We start from the raw sequence: 9,157 nt of genomic DNA, 5'->3' as shown, positions 1-9,157 counted from the left end.
TTGACAATTATACGAGTAAATTAAATAATATACATATGAAAATGATTAATTATTATATGTATAAGGGAAAAAATGATGAAATATTCCCATATTATCTTAGTATTATAGAGGAAAGACCGTTGCCGACCTCTGATATTGTTCAAACTTATGTATTTATATGATTTTGGCAATTATATGAGTAAATTAAAAAATATACATATGAAAATGGTTAATTATTATATGTATATGGGAAAAAATGCTAAGATATTCCCATATTCTCTTAGTATTATAGAGAAAAGCCATTTAAGTGAGAGGGTATAGTAGTGTAAACGACCGGAATTACGACAGAGGGTTCAAAAACTACTATAGGTAGGCAGTGGTTGCCGACCTCTCATATTGTTCAAAACTTATGTATTCATATGATTTTGGCAATTGTATGAGTAAATTAAATAATATACATATGAAAATGATTAATTATTATATGTATAAGGGAAAAAATGCTGAAATATTCCCACATTCTCTTAGTATTATAGAGAAAATCCATTATAGTGAGAGGGTATAGTAGTGTAAACGACCGGAATTACGACAGAGGGTTCAAAAACTACTATAGGTAGGCAGTGGTTGCCGACCTCTCATATTGTTCAAAACTTATGTATTCATATGAATTTGGCAATTATATGAGTAAATTAAATAATATACATATGAAAATGATTAATTATTATATGTATAAGGGAAAAAATGCTGAAATATTCCCACATTCTCTTAGTATTATAGAGAAAATCCATTATAGTGAGAGGGTATAGTAGTGTAAACGACCGGAATTACGACAGAGGGTTCAAAAACTACTATAGGTAGGCAGTGGTTGCCGACCTCTCATATTGTTCAAAACTTATGTATTCATATGATTTTGGCAATTATATGATTAAATTAAATAATATACATATGAAAATGGTTAATTATTATATGTATATGGGAAAAAATGCAGAGATATTCCCATATTCTCTTAGTATTATAGAGAAAAGCCATTTAAGTGAGAGGGTATAGTAGTGTAAACGACCGGAATTACGACAGAGGGTTCAAAAACTACTATAGGTAGGCAGTGGTTGCCGACCTCTCATATTGTTCAAAACTTATGTATTCATATGATTTTGGCAATTGTATGAGTAAATTAAATAATATACATACGAAAATGATTAATTATTATATGTATATGGGAAAAAATGCAGAGATATTCCCATATTCTCTTAGTATTATAGAGAAAAGCCATTTAAGTGAGAGGGTATAGTAGTGTAAACCACCGGAATTACGACAGAGGGTTCAAAAACTACTATAGGTAGCAGTGGTTGCCGACCTCTCATATTGTTCAAAACTTATGTATTCATATGATTTTGGCAATTGTATGATTAAATTAAATAATATACATATGAAAATGGTTAATTATTATATGTATATGGGAAAAAATGCTGAGATATTCCCATATTCTCTTAGTATTATAGAGAAAAGCCATTATAGTGAGAGGGTATAGTAGTGTAAACGACCGGAATTACGACAGAGGGTTCAAAAACTACTATAGGTAGGCAGTGGTTGCCGACCTCTCATATTGTTCAAAACTTATGTATTCATATGAATTTGGCAATTATATGAGTAAATTAAATAATAAACATATAAAAATTAATATTTATTATATGTATAAAAAAAAAAATAATCATATTATATATGAATAATGGAAAAAAAATGAAATGTTCCTATAATCTCTTAATATATAAGAGAATAGACCGTATGTTGGGTGGCAAACGGAATTGAAAATACCCGCTTTGAGGACAGCGGGTTCAAAAACTACTATAGGTAGGCAGTGGTTGCCGACCTCCCGCATTATTCGAAATATTTATTTCGGATTATGTTTATATTGGTTACATAAAATAAAGTATATTATTATCCGTACAAATTTGTTTCTCAGTTCTATAGAACACGGGACTTGGCTCCGCGGATAATAGGAATATACGCTTTTTAGATAATATCGTTGAAACAAAAGTCAAGTTTCTATTATATATAGAATAACAAATCGTTTCCATATATTATCGTTAATTTTTGGAGGCAGGCAAATATTAATTTATTACCTGCCGTATAGTTGGATTATTATATCGTTACGGTATAATACAAATATGGATTCTTATGAAAGAAATATAAAATTATATATTAAATGTGGAAATATTATCATATGCGCTTGGTTTTATGTTATATATTACCAGAGAGATATATGAAAAGAGATAAATTTTAAATTTATCTTCAAAATGCAAATGATTTAACTTAATATTTATATTGGTTAAACAAAAATTGTACATGTGTGGATACAATAATTATGTATGTTGGAAATAAAATGATATTTTATAATGAAATATGTATATATAAAAAGATAAAATTATAGAAACATATATATTACAATAATTATATGAAATTCTTGTTATATTGGTAAAACAAGTATAAATTAAAAATGAAAATATGGATTACGAATGCTATATAAAAATGGCCGTAATCGAATAGATTTTTTACTTATATTTATATATTTAAAATTTTACCCAAAGGCGAAATATTGAATTTTATTCAATATAATAAAAATCATGGAATTATATAAAGTGAAAAATCTATATATCTATTATATTGCTTATTTCGATTCAAAAAATATGAATGGAATATGAAGGAAAAACATTATTCTGGTTGATCCTGCCAGTAGTTATATGCTTGTCTCAAAGATTAAGCCATGCATGTCTAAGTACACACGAATTAAAAGTGAAACCGCAAAAGGCTCATTATATCAGTTATGGTTCCTTAGATCGTTAACAGTTACTTGGATAACTGTGGTAATTCTAGAGCTAATACATGCAATTAAAACATGAACCTTATGGGACATGTGCTTTTATTAGGCTAAAACCAAGCGATCGCAAGATCGTTATATTGGTTGAACTCTAGATAACATGCAGATCGTATGGTCTTGTACCGACGACAGATCTTTCAAATGTCTGCCCTATCAACTTTTGATGGTAGTATCTAGGACTACCATGGTTGCAACGGGTAACGGGGAATCAGGGTTCGATTCCGGAGAGGGAGCCTGAGAAACGGCTACCACATCTAAGGAAGGCAGCAGGCGCGTAAATTACCCACTCCCAGCTCGGGGAGGTAGTGACGAAAAATAACAATACAGGACTCATATCCGAGGCCCTGTAATTGGAATGAGTACACTTTAAATCCTTTAACAAGGACCAATTGGAGGGCAAGTCTGGTGCCAGCAGCCGCGGTAATTCCAGCTCCAATAGCGTATATTAAAGTTGTTGCGGTTAAAACGTTCGTAGTTGAACTTGTGCTTCATACGGGTAGTACAACTTACAATTGTGGTTAGTACTATACCTTTATGTATGTAAGCGTATTACCGGTGGAGTTCTTATATGTGATTAAATACTTGTATTTTTTCATATGTTCCTCCTATTTAAAAACCTGCACTAGTGCTCTTAAACGAGTGTTATTGTGGGCCGGTACTATTACTTTGAACAAATTAGAGTGCTTAAAGCAGGCTTCAAATGCCTGAATATTCTGTGCATGGGATAATGAAATAAGACCTCTGTTCTGCTTTCATTGGTTTTCAGATCAAGAGGTAATGATTAATAGAAGCAGTTTGGGGGCATTAGTATTACGACGCGAGAGGTGAAATTCTTGGACCGTCGTAAGACTAACTTAAGCGAAAGCATTTGCCAAAGATGTTTTCATTAATCAAGAACGAAAGTTAGAGGTTCGAAGGCGATCAGATACCGCCCTAGTTCTAACCATAAACGATGCCAGCTAGCAATTGGGTGTAGCTACTTTTATGGCTCTCTCAGTCGCTTCCCGGGAAACCAAAGCTTTTGGGCTCCGGGGGAAGTATGGTTGCAAAGCTGAAACTTAAAGGAATTGACGGAAGGGCACCACCAGGAGTGGAGCCTGCGGCTTAATTTGACTCAACACGGGAAAACTTACCAGGTCCGAACATAAGTGTGTAAGACAGATTGATAGCTCTTTCTCGAATCTATGGGTGGTGGTGCATGGCCGTTCTTAGTTCGTGGAGTGATTTGTCTGGTTAATTCCGATAACGAACGAGACTCAAATATATTAAATAGATATCTTCAGGATTATGGTGCTGAAGCTTATGTTAGCCTTCATTCATGGTGGCAGTAAAATGTTTATTGTGTTTGAATGTGTTTATGTAAGTGGAGCCGTACCTGTTGGTTTGTCCCATTATAAGGACACTAGCTTCTTAAATGGACAAATTGCGTCTAGCAATAATGAGATTGAGCAATAACAGGTCTGTGATGCCCTTAGATGTCCTGGGCTGCACGCGCGCTACAATGAAAGTATCAACGTGTATTTCCTAGACCGAGAGGTCCGGGTAAACCGCTGAACCACTTTCATGCTTGGGATTGTGAACTGAAACTGTTCACATGAACTTGGAATTCCCAGTAAGTGTGAGTCATTAACTCGCATTGATTACGTCCCTGCCCTTTGTACACACCGCCCGTCGCTACTACCGATTGAATTATTTAGTGAGGTCTCCGGACGTGATCACTGTGACGCCTTGCGTGTTACGGTTGTTTCGCAAAAGTTGACCGAACTTGATTATTTAGAGGAAGTAAAAGTCGTAACAAGGTTTCCGTAGGTGAACCTGCGGAAGGATCATTATTGTATAATATCCTTATCGTTAATAAATATTTGTTATAATACAAATAAATACAATTTACCAAAATAAAAATATTACAAAATGATTCCACGGAATCAAAAGTTAAAGTCAAAATAAAATGAAGATGGCTTTTATTTTATATGTGGGGCTTGGCAACCTCATAAAAAGACTTTAACATTATTAATGTTGCTGTGCGTATTTGTGGCAGTACTTACTACAACAACGGCGTTTCCTATAAAAACAAATTCTCGAAAATGGAAATCGAAGAAACTAAACTAAATTCGAAAGTAGAAGTCGAATTAAAATAAAAATAATTTTGAATGTGTGGTAATCAAAATAAGTGTGTGTGTATATGGACCATAATATACACGCGTTGCGAATATGTATTGTTCATCTATGTTATGAGCATACGTTGGCTAATGCAACAACCTAAAATATACAATGTTTGTACCTGTCATCCATCAGGTTAATGTTTTATATAAATTTTGCAGTATGTGTCACCCAAAATAGCAAACCATAACCAGATTATTATGATACATAATGCTTATATGAAACTAAGACATTTCGCAACATTTATTTTAGGTATAAAAATAAATTTATTGAAGAATTGATATATGCCAGTAAAATGGTGTATTTTTAATTTCTTTCAATAAAAACAATATTGACATTATATAAAATTGAATTATAAAACTCTAAGCGGTGGATCACTCGGCTCATGGGTCGATGAAGAACGCAGCAAACTGTGCGTCATCGTGTGAACTGCAGGACACATGAACATCGACATTTTGAACGCATATCGCAGTCCATGCTGTTATGTACTTTAATTAATTTTATAGTGCTGCTTGACTACATATGGTTGAGGGTTGTAAGACTATGCTAATTAAGTTGTTTATAAATTTTTTATAAGCATATGGTATATTATTGGATTAAATAATGATTTTATTCATAATATTAAAAAAGAAATGAAAAACATTATCTCACATTTGAATGTGAAAAACGAAGAGAAATATTTTCTTTTTCAATCAAATAATACTGAGAAATGTCTAGCATAAAAAATTGAAATATTTTTCATCTAGAATTGTCTCTTATTAATGATTCGGAAAAAGAAAAATCTTGGTTTTGTTATTATTCTTCGTTGGTTCGTTAAATGGATAAAAATGACTTTGCTTACAAGAACTATTGGAACTATTTATAACGAATTTAATTGATTGTTTTATCATTTATATATAAAGAATTTATGGCAAAATATAGTTATATATACAACCTCAACTCATATGGGACTACCCCCTGAATTTAAGCATATTAATTAGGGAGGAAAAGAAACTAACAAGGATTTTCTTAGTAGCGGCGAGCGAAAAGAAAACAGTTCAGCACTAAGTCACTTTGTCTATATGGCAAATGTGAGATGCAGTGTATGGAGCGTCAATATTCTAGTATGAGAAATTAATGATTTAAGTCCTTCTTAAATGAGGCCATTTACCCATAGAGGGTGCCAGGCCCGTATAACGTTAATGATTGCTAGATGATGTTTCCAAAGAGTCGTGTTGCTTGATAGTGCAGCACTAAGTGGGTGGTAAACTCCATCTAAAACTAAATATAACCATGAGACCGATAGTAAACAAGTACCGTGAGGGAAAGTTGAAAAGAACTCTGAATAGAGAGTTAAACAGTACGTGAAACTGCTTAGAGGTTAAGCCCGATGAACCTGAATATCCGTTATGGAAAATTCATCATTAAAATTGTAATATTTAAATAATATTATTAAGAATAATGTGCATTTTTTCCATATAAGGACATTGTAATCTATTAGCATATCCCAAATTTATCATAAAATATAACTTATAGTTTATTCCAATTAAATTGCTTGCATTTTAACACAGAATAAATGTTATTAATTTGATAAAGTGCTGATAGATTTATATTATTACAGAGCGTTAATTTTCGGAATTATATAATGGCATAATTATCATTGATTTTTGTGTTTATTATATGCTCTTGTATGATTAACAATGCGAAAGATTCAGGATACCTTCGGGACCCGTCTTGAAACACGGACCAAGGAGTCTAACATATGTGCAAGTTATTGGGATGTAAACCTAATAGCGTAATTAACTTGACTAATAATGGGATTAGTTTTTTTAGCTATTTATAGCTAATTAACACAATCCCGGGGCGTTCTATATAGTTATGTATAATGTATATTTATATTATTTATGCCTCTAACTGGAACGTACCTTGAGCATATATGCTGTGACCCGAAAGATGGTGAACTATACTTGATCAGGTTGAAGTCAGGGGAAACCCTGATGGAAGACCGAAACAGTTCTGACGTGCAAATCGATTGTCAGAATTGAGTATAGGGGCGAAAGACCAATCGAACCATCTAGTAGCTGGTTCCTTCCGAAGTTTCCCTCAGGATAGCTGGTGCATTTTAATATTATATAAAATAATCTTATCTGGTAAAGCGAATGATTAGAGGCCTTAGGGTCGAAACGATCTTAACCTATTCTCAAACTTTAAATGGGTAAGAACCTTAACTTTCTTGATATGAAGTTCAAGGTTATGATATAATGTGCCCAGTGGGCCACTTTTGGTAAGCAGAACTGGGCTGTGGGATGAACCAAACGTAATGTTACGGTGCCCAAATTAACAACTCATGCAGATACCATGAAAGGCGTTGGTTGCTTAAAACAGCAGGACGGTGATCATGGAAGTCGAAATCCGCTAAGGAGTGTGTAACAACTCACCTGCCGAAGCAACTAGCCCTTAAAATGGATGGCGCTTAAGTTGTATACCTATACATTACCGCTAAAGTAGATGATTTATATTACTTGTGATATAAATTTTGAAACTTTAGTGAGTAGGAAGGTACAATGGTATGCGTAGAAGTGTTTGGCGTAAGCCTGCATGGAGCTGCCATTGGTACAGATCTTGGTGGTAGTAGCAAATAATCGAATGAGACCTTGGAGGACTGAAGTGGAGAAGGGTTTTCGTGTGAACAGTGGTTGATCACGAGTTAGTCGGTCCTAAGTTCAAGGCGAAAGCCGAAAATTTTCAAGTAAAACAAAAAATGCCTAACTATATAAACAAAGCGAATATAATACACTTGAATAATTTTGAACGAAAGGGAATACGGTTCCAATTCCGTAACCTGTTGAGTATCCGTTTGTTATTAAATATGGGCCTCGTGCTCATCCTGGCAACAGGAACGACCATAAAGAAGCCGTCGAGAGATATCGGAAGAGTTTTCTTTCTGTTTTATAGCCGTACTACCATGGAAGTCTTTTCGCAGAGAGATATGGTAGATGGGCTAGAAGAGCATGACATATACTGTTGTGTCGATATTTTCTCCTCGGACCTTGAAAATTTATGGTGGGGACACGCAAACTTCTCAACAGGCCGTACCAATATCCGCAGCTGGTCTCCAAGGTGAAGAGTCTCTAGTCGATAGAATAATGTAGGTAGGGAAGTCGGCAAATTAGATCCGTAACTTCGGGATAAGGATTGGCTCTGAAGATTGAGATAGTCGGGCTTGATTGGGAAACAATAACATGGTTTATGTGCTCGTTCTGGGTAAATATGAGTTTCTAGCATTTATGTTAGTTACTTGTTCCCCGGATAGTTTAGTTACGTAGCCAATTGTGGAACTTTTGCTTGGCTAAAATTTTTAAGAATACTATTTGGGTTAAACCAATTAGTTCTTATCAATTATAACGATTCAATTAACAATCAATTCAGAAATGGCACGGACTTGGGGAATCCGACTGTCTAATTAAAAACAAAGCATTGTGATGGCCCTAGCGGGTGTTGACACAATGTGATTTCTGCCCAGTGCTCTGAATGTCAAAGTGAAGAAGTGAAGAAATTCAAGTAAGCGCAGGTAGCCCAAATGCCTCGTCATCTAATTAGTGACGCGCATGAATGGATTAACGAGATTTCCTACTGTCCTATCTACTATCATAGCGAAACCACAGCCAAGGGAACGGGCTTGAATAATTAGCGGGGAAAGAAGACCCTTTTGAGCTTGACTCTAATCTGGCAGTGTAAGGAGACATAAGAGGTGTAGAATAAGTGGGAGATATTAGACCTCGGTTTGGTATCGTCAATGAAAATACCACTATCTTATTGTTTCCTTACTTACTTGATTAAATGGAACGTGTATCATTTCCTAGCCATTATACGGATATATTTATTATATTTATGGTATTGGGTTTTTGATGCAAGCTTCTTGATCAAGATCACGAGTTTGTTATATAATCGCAAACAAATTCTTTAATAAAAGATGCATTTATGTATTTTTGATTTGAAATTTGGTATAATCCAATTACTCAGGTATGATCCAATTCAAGGACATTGCCAGGTAAGGGAGTTTTGACTGGGGCGGTACACTCTCAAAATAACGGAGGTGTCCCAAGGCCAGCTCAGTGCGGACAGAAACCACACATAGAGCAAAAGGGCAAATGCTGACTTGATCTC

General features: G+C 34.4%; 1 non-coding gene and 2 pseudogenes across 1 annotated transcript; all 3 read left to right on the top strand.

Moving 5' to 3' along the window:
* Positions 1–2,687: 2,687 nt before the first annotated feature.
* On the top strand, positions 2,688–4,683 carry LOC116802874. The gene has a single exon (XR_004363223.1). It is a non-coding gene; the product is annotated as a small subunit ribosomal RNA (ribosomal RNA).
* A 686-nt stretch (positions 4,684–5,369) lies between these two features.
* LOC116802881 lies at positions 5,370–5,547 on the top strand (annotated as a pseudogene).
* Positions 5,548–5,941: 394 nt separating this feature from the next.
* On the top strand, positions 5,942–9,157 carry LOC116802878 (annotated as a pseudogene; the record flags this gene model as incomplete).

This window comes from Drosophila sechellia, unplaced genomic scaffold (genome assembly GCF_004382195.2).
Source record: "Drosophila sechellia strain sech25 unplaced genomic scaffold, ASM438219v1 U_24, whole genome shotgun sequence".
NCBI lineage: Eukaryota > Metazoa > Arthropoda > Insecta > Diptera > Drosophilidae > Drosophila > Drosophila sechellia.
This window is presented reverse-complemented; position numbering and strand designations above follow the sequence as displayed.